Source organism: Otolemur garnettii, unplaced genomic scaffold (assembly GCF_000181295.1).
Source record: "Otolemur garnettii isolate 467f Iridium unplaced genomic scaffold, OtoGar3 scaffold00016, whole genome shotgun sequence".
Taxonomy (NCBI): Eukaryota; Metazoa; Chordata; class Mammalia; order Primates; family Galagidae; genus Otolemur; species Otolemur garnettii.
This window is the reverse complement of record NW_003852411.1, coordinates 13,421,140-13,428,339: the sequence shown is the minus strand read 5'-3', so window position 1 is coordinate 13,428,339 and position 7,200 is coordinate 13,421,140. Positions and strand designations below refer to the sequence as shown.

General features: G+C 37.4%; 1 protein-coding gene across 1 annotated transcript in view; it reads right to left on the bottom strand.

The window, feature by feature from the left end:
* ACBD6 (acyl-CoA binding domain containing 6) overlaps positions 1 to 7,200 on the bottom strand; it is a 214,038-nt gene that overhangs the window by 21,929 nt on the left and 184,909 nt on the right. The window lies entirely within an intron of this gene.

The following is a 7,200-nucleotide window of genomic DNA, read 5'->3' as shown; positions in this document are numbered from 1 at the left end:
ATGGAAAGTTAACACTACCACCATTCATCTGTCTAGGGCCAGGCTTTTTTGTGTGTCAACTTTTTATTAGGTGTAAAAAATTCATCCAGAAGAATACCAAAATCAGCCTTTGAATAATGCAGCAATTAAGGGGGCTAACCCCACATGAAGTAGAAAATCTGCATGTAACTTGTGACTCCCCCTAAACTTAACCACTAGCCTACATTTCACTGGAAGCCTTACTAACATAAGAAGCTGATTAAAAGATACTTTGTGTGTGGTACAGTTTATACTGTACTCTTTTTTTTTTTGCCAGGGTGGGTTTGAACCTGCCACCTCTGGTATATGGGGCCGGTGCCCTACTCCTTTGAGTCTTAGGCGCTGCCCTATATAGTATTCTTATAATAAGATAAGCTACAGAAAAGAAAATGTTATTAAGAAAATCATAAGGAAGAGAAAATAAATTTACAGTACTGTACTGTATTTATTGATACCATAAGTTTATTTCATCTATTTATAGGATGGATTGTCTGAAATGGTGAGGAATTACAGATGCTAGACCTCAATCTATGGTACTTAACAGGTAATTCAACTTTTCCTTATAAAATCATGACTTGTCTCCACTTCTTGGGAACACTTCTAGCATCACTGGTGCACTTCATATGGGTCCCATGGTGTTCTTCAAGGTTTATGGTATTGCACTAAACACTATGAAAAACACAAGAGAACTGCAAGAGATCACTTTTTACTGTAATCAATTTACCAAGAAAGAGGAATTGCTCATGCAGAGATGACTGGTGTCATATGGTGTTTTAGGCAGATAGTTGCAATACTTAAGTTCACTGCAATAGCAAGAGAAGGTGACTATCAAATTATTACAGTGGTACAGTATGTACTATAATTAATTTAATGCAGTTTTAATACTGTCTTTATGTTTACATTTCTTTTAACTGAAAACTGTGCCATGTATGCTGTGTAACTTTAGATAAATTTTAACTTTTATAATAGATTTGTATGTATTTTATGATTGCAAAATGATAAAATAGTTTCTACAGTTTATACTTTCATGACATATCTTTTTCTTAATTTTTTGATATTTCTAAGCCATATAGTTGTCTGTTTTTTCAAATTATCACAAATCTCCCCCCCAAATTTCCAATATTTATGGAAAATAATCTGTGGATAAGTAAGTACATCCATATAGTTCAATACCTGTGTTGTTCTAAGGGTCAAATGTATATAAATTTTCTTAAGATGAGGCCAGGCTCAGTATTTCATGCCTGTAATCTTAGCACTTAGGGAGGCTGTGGTGGGAGGACAGCTTGAGTCCAGGAGTTTGAGATTAGCCTGGGCAATAATGAGACTTTGTCTTTAGAAAAATAAAAAAATCAGTTCATGTAGTAGTGTATGCCTATAGCCCCAGCTACTTGGGAGGCTAAGCCAGAAGAATGGCTTCAACCCAGGAATTTGAGGTTGCTGGGAGTTATGATCATACCACTGTGCCCTAACCCAGGCAACAGAGCATGATTCTGTCCTAAAAAAAAAAAAAAATTCTTAAGATGAACTTATCCATGTACTTAACACACAGATCAAGAATCAGATTATTATTAGAATCTCAGAAGCATCTTTGCCTTATTAACCCCTTCTAGTGTTACTGACCTACTTCCAAGGAACTCATTATCCTGTCTACTATGCTAGAGGTAAGTTTCTCTCTCTCTCTTTTTTTAACCTTTATATAAATGGGAAATATACCTTATGTACTCTTTTGTGTCTGGCATTTTGAGCTCAACAACATGTGAGAGAGTCATACAAGTTGAACTTAGTTGTGGTTCATTCTCATCACTGTATATTATTCTATCAACATATATCTCAGATTATTCCTAATCGGATCTCACAATTCTTGAATCTGAAGGTTCTAATGTTTAACCAGTTTGGAAGTTATGAGTAAACAGATCTTACCAGTAAACTTATCTTCAAATACTGATTCTCTCCTAACCTCTCCTTCTGAAACTCTTCTATTTTAAAATGTTGAACTTTCTCACCTTATTCTTAATCTTTCACACTTCTCATCTCCTTTTTTGTGTTACCTTTTTGTTAATTTCTTTAGAACTTTCAGTTTGCCAATTTCTTTTATTTTGTGCCAATTCTTCACTTTAACCTATCCATTGTAAAATATCTGCATTTTTTCCATTTATTACAGTTCTATTTGATTCTCTTTCAAATATGTCTGTTCTTTTGGGGGGTGGCTTGTTCTTGTGTTTTTGATTCCTTGATTTAATATAGACATTTTCTCATCAACTTTATTTAATAGTTTTACTCAAGTTCCTCAAAGTCTAATACTGAAGTTTACTACGGCTGCTGAAATTCACTCAAGAGTATTTTGTAATTTTGGATTGTGAGATTATTTTCTGTAGAGCTTCATTCTGAAGAAATTCTGTGCTACCTAGGTTGAAGACGTGTCCTTGAAGAAAAATTTAGCACAGACTTCTGCCAAGTCCCCTGGGAGTAACCCAGCACACCCATTCTGTTGATTTGGTGACTTGAGGACTCTTGAAAGAAGTTGGAGTATGAATTTGAACCCCAAACTTGTATGAGGTGGGGCTTTTAAAATTGAGGGTATTTTTTTTTTGAGACACAGTCTCACTATGTTGCCCTGGGTAGAATGCTATGGCGTCATGGCTCACAGCAACTTCCAACTCTTTGGCTTACATGATTCTCTTGCCTCAGCCTCCCAAGTAGCTGGGACTACAAGTGCCCGCCACAACGTCCGGCTATTTTTTGGTTGTAGTTGTTATAGTTGTTTGGCAGGCTCGGGCTGGATCTGAACCCATCAACTCTGGTGTACGTGGCTGGCACCTTAGCTGCTGAGCTACAAGCCCTGAGCTGATGGTATAGCTAGCTGAGGTTGATTTTCAAGCTGGGTTGGCACTGAAACCCAAGCCCAGGGTTTTCCTAGATATGATGTTTGCTCACACACTTACTGTTATGGTTATTCAGTCCTTCTTTACTGAGTTGGAGGTGAAGGAATCTAAGGACATCTCTTATCTTAAAAAGAAAGGTATATTTTGTCCAGTGAATAGTAGATACTTAATAAATATTTGTTGAATGAATGAAATATAATTAAGATGATAAATCACATTCATAGTATTAATATGATACACGTATCCAGATTTAAAATAATTTAATTGTGAACAGGTAAGATATGCATATGGCTCTGAATACAGAAGTTATGACTGGGTTTATAAAAAAAAAGTTTTTATCTTGTTCCTATATCCAAGTCCCACAGCTCCTCTTTCCCTAGGAAACTAACATTATTGGTTGTTTGTGTGTGTCAAATGATCCTTTATAGAAAAAAAATTTTTTTTTTTCTATAAGCTGCATGTAAGCTGTCACCCTGAGTAGAGTACCGTGGTGTCACAGCTCACAGCAACCTCCAACTCTTGGGCTCAAGCGATTCTCTTTCCTCAGTTTTTCTATTTTTAGTAGAGACAGGATCTAGCTCTTGCTTAGGCTGGTCTTGAACTCGTGAGCTCGAGCAATCCATCTGCCTCAGCCTCCCAGAGTGCTAGGATTACAGGCATTGAGCCCTGACGCCTGGTTGAAATATTTTCCATGGTACTTTTTAACAGCTGGGCATTCCACTGCACCAGTGTTTACATCATCTGTGATGTCATTAGGGTGGTGGCCATCAACATTGCAGCCCACAGAATAGGCAGTCCCCAGGATCTCTTCAATGGTTCTTCCAGAGAGTTCTCTGGCTAAAGATTGGTGCTGTATCTGTTTGGCAATGTTGACAGCTTTGTCATTTTGATATTTCCATTGTGTTTAAAATTTCTGTTTCTTTCTTTCTTTCTGTCTCTTGGTGGTTCCTTAAGGACTTTGATGATTAGGGAAGAGGCAAATAGTACCACTTCACTGGGGGCCTGTCTGTTCTGAATAGTCAGTTTCACTGTAATCCTCAGACCCTTCCAGTCACGGGCTGCCCTGGCAGTATCATCACCAACCTTCTTTGGAGAGAGACTCAGAGGACAATCTTGGGGGTAAAGGCAGACATGACTGAGTTTGCCACCTCAGGTATATGACTTTGCTCTTTTTGGGGTTGGACTTAGGTGGCAGGGTGAAGCCGGCTGGTATTGGATGAACCTGGGTTTGGGATAACCAAAGAAAGGTTGTACCCCGGCCTCCTCTGAGCCAAAAGCCAAAAGCCCTTATTGGTTTTTTAATGTATCTTTCCAGAGATATTTTATGCATTTACCAGCAAACGTATAGATATATTCATGACAGCATACTACATACAGTGTTTACCTTAATCTTTTCATTCAAAAATGTATCTTAGAGATTTTTCTACATTGGTATATAAAGAAAGTTGGGCTTATTTTGAAGCTCATCAGAAGGCCTTTTGAAAAATCCCTACCCTGTTACTATCTATAAATGCATTTTAAATATATCAAACTTAAATGAACACATTCCCACATTCATAAAGACAGTCACCCCTAATGGTTAACTGGGATGACTCATCTAGATTCTCAAGGGCACATTCAGTCTGGTTTAGCTGTTGCTACAATTTCTGGAAGGGAGAAATAAACGAACACCCCCCCCCACCCCAACCCCCACAGTCCATGTCCCAGAGAAGGCAATGAAAAACATCTGAATAAGGGATGAAAGAAAGAATGAGGGGATGGAAACAAGAGCTGATTCAGCCAAGCATGTGGATATGTGGGCAGGGGTTGTCTCTGTAAGCAGAACAGTGAACTCTAGAAAGCTGGCCTCTTCTGGAAAAATGGGGAGCCCTGAATTTTGTGCTGAAGTCCTGACAACCAAAGTGAAGAGCTTATTCCCCCTTTCTGACTCAGCAGTTGTCTCTGTCTCATGCCTGGTTATTCCAGACTGCCATCACAGCAGTGGGGGGAGCTGAAAACAATTATTTTCTGGGTTGAAAATTAGGGTTTAGACAGACAGAAGAGTCGTGACAGACACATTATCATAAAAACACATTTGAGGAGGAAGTGATGTGAATGCTGTGGAAGGAGGCCTGGGACAACATTCGTTTTTCTCGCATTTCCTAGTAAATCTAGAGAAACAGGTTTGAATTTCTGGTTCCCTTAGGCAAGTTTATTCACCTCTTTTGAGTTTTGGTTTCTTCATTTATAAAATGTTGAATATAAGATCTACTATACAGAGGGCTGTAGCTTACAGATTACCTGTATACTGTATTGTATGTACACATTTCTAATGGTTCTTTAAGGCATTTGATAACATAAAATATGTATATAATGTGTATGTAATTTTAATTAAAGACAAATTTTAGGCTATATGCTGTAATAAAGGTTCTTAATCACGTTTCATTATACATGTTCAGGAATTTATCTGGGGCATACATATCTAGGAGTGGAATTGCTGGGTTGTCGAACGTGTGTAACCTCAGCTTTACTAGATCTTGCCAAATCCATCTCAAAGTAGTAAAGTGGTTGTTGTAAATATTGACACTTTCACCAGCAATGTATGAGAATTTCTGTTGCTCCACATCCTAATAGTAATATTTCTAAAGTTTACACACTGCCAATCTGATCAGTGTGAAATTGTATCTAAATGTTTTCATCTGGATTCCCTACTATTGCTGGGAGACAAGTCTCTTGCATTTTTGCCCATCTTATGTGCAGAGGTACTGACAGCTTTTATTCTACACTATCTTTTCAAAGATGTTTGTATAATAAACAGCCTTGACAACAGACATGTATTTCTTCTAAAGGTTTGTTTACTGTTGAGAATAATAAACTTAATACATCCTGCACAAAGGTCAAGCAGGTTTGCTTGCAGCCCATTATAAAAATATGGAGTTCCCTAAGATTAAGATTCCTAAACTATGACACACTACCTGGACTGGTGGGACATGGGAGGCAAAGGGAAAAGTCAAAACATGAAGCTCATGTTTCCAGAAGTTCTGTGTCTTTTGCCAGTAACCATGAAACCATTTTAGGCTAACCTGTTAGCTGGTAAGTCGGGTACAATTTTAGACTATTCATCGTTCTTGATAGTTAGTAGTGAGGTTGAGCATCTTTACTTTTTTGTTGGCTATATGGCTCTTCCCATTTGTGAATTTACTATTTGTTTGTAAATTTGGGGGTGTGTGTTTATTTTTCTATTGGATTGTCTTTACTATTTAACGGATAAATGTTCTTTACATCTTCTAAATACTAAGCCTGTGTAGGTTATTTACATTTTAGATATCTTCTCTCACTCTGTAGCTTGTATTTTTACTTTGCTAACACTTTCATTCTACAGCAGTTCAAATTTTTAATACAATCAAATCATTATAATTTAAATTATGGTTTCCTTTTCTTTTTTTTTTTTTTGAGACAGAGTCTCACTCTGCCACTCTGGCTAGAGTACCATGGTATCATAGCTCATAGCAACCTCAGACTCCTGGGTTTGAGTGATCCTCTTGCCTCAGCCTCCCAACTATATAGGTGCCCACCACAATGCCTGGCTAATTTTTCTCACCCTTGCACAGGCTGGTCTTAACTCCTGAGCTTAAGTAATCTACCCTCCTTGATCTCCCGGAGTACTGGGATTATAGGTGTGAAGCACTGTGCATTCCCACTTCTTTGTGTTTTATTAAGAAACCATCCCCTGCCCCCAAGCATGAAACAAAGTTTATTGAGGAAGAGAAAAATAGGTTCACAGAGCAAGATACATTCACCATAGACAGTGAATGGGCCTCCCTTATCACAACAAAGAAAAAGCTCAAGAAACCATTTCTTAATATACAGATGACCCCTAACTTACTATGGTCTGACATATGTTTGTGACCTTACATTGAGTTTATCAGGGTACTAAATGCATTTTTGACTTATGGTGTGTTTATCAGGATGTAACCTCATCATAAGTCGAGAAACATCTGCATTCTTCTAAAAGTTTAAAATTTTGCTTCTCTATTTACATTTTGATCTACCTGAAATTGATTTATGTATGTGAGGCAAGTTGTTTTGGTTATTTTTTCGTGTATAACAAACTGCCCAAAACCTATTGGCTTAAATAATTTACCACGCATTATTTTTCACAATTTTGTGGGACTAGGTAGAAAAAAAACACTTTAAATTTTTTTTTCATTTTTTCTTAATTTTTTTTTTTTATTCTTTCTTCTTCTTCTTCTTTTTTCTTTTTTGAGACAGTCTTACTTAGTCACCCTCAGTAGAGTACCGTGGTGTCACAGCTCACAGC